Source organism: Carlito syrichta, unplaced genomic scaffold, assembly GCF_000164805.1.
Source record: "Carlito syrichta isolate Samal-C Ts95f unplaced genomic scaffold, Tarsius_syrichta-2.0.1 Scaffold304726, whole genome shotgun sequence".
NCBI classification, from domain to species: domain Eukaryota; kingdom Metazoa; phylum Chordata; class Mammalia; order Primates; family Tarsiidae; genus Carlito; species Carlito syrichta.
In genome coordinates this window covers 838,794-839,470 of record NW_007248822.1, presented here as the reverse complement: position 1 = coordinate 839,470, position 677 = coordinate 838,794, and positions in this window count along the sequence as shown.

Genomic DNA, 677 nt, shown 5'->3' with positions numbered 1-677 from the left:
GCACTCCAGTCTGGGCGACAGAGTGAGACTCCAACTCAAAAAAAACAAAACAAAAAAACACCACTAATGACCAGAGAAATGCAAATCAAAACTACAATGAGATATCATCTTATCCCAGTCAGAGTGGCTAGCATTAAAGAACCTACAAAAAAATAACATGTTGGTGAGGATGCAGAGAAAAGAAAACTCTCATATATCATTGGTGGAGATGTACAGTAGTGCAGCCACTATGGAAAACAGTATGGAGATTTCTCAAAAAACTACAAATAGGACTACCATTCAATTCAGGAATCCCACTACTGGGTATCTATTCAAAGAAAAATAAATCAGTATAGCAAAAGGACAACTGCACTCCTATATTTCTTTCTGCACTCCCACAATAGCAAAGATATTAAATCAACCTAAAAATCCATCAATAGATAAAAGGATAAAGAAAATTGGTACATATACTATTTGGCCATTAAAAGGAATGAAATCGTGTCATTTGCAGCAACATGGATGGAACTGGAGGCCATCATGGTAAATGAAATAAACTAGACACAAAAATAAATATCATGTTCTCATTTATATTTGAGAGCTAAAAAATTAGATCACGCCGGGCTCGGTGGCTCAGCCTGTAGTCCCGCGCCTTTGGGAGACTGAGGTGAGTGGATTGCCTGAGCCCGCGGGTTCGAGAC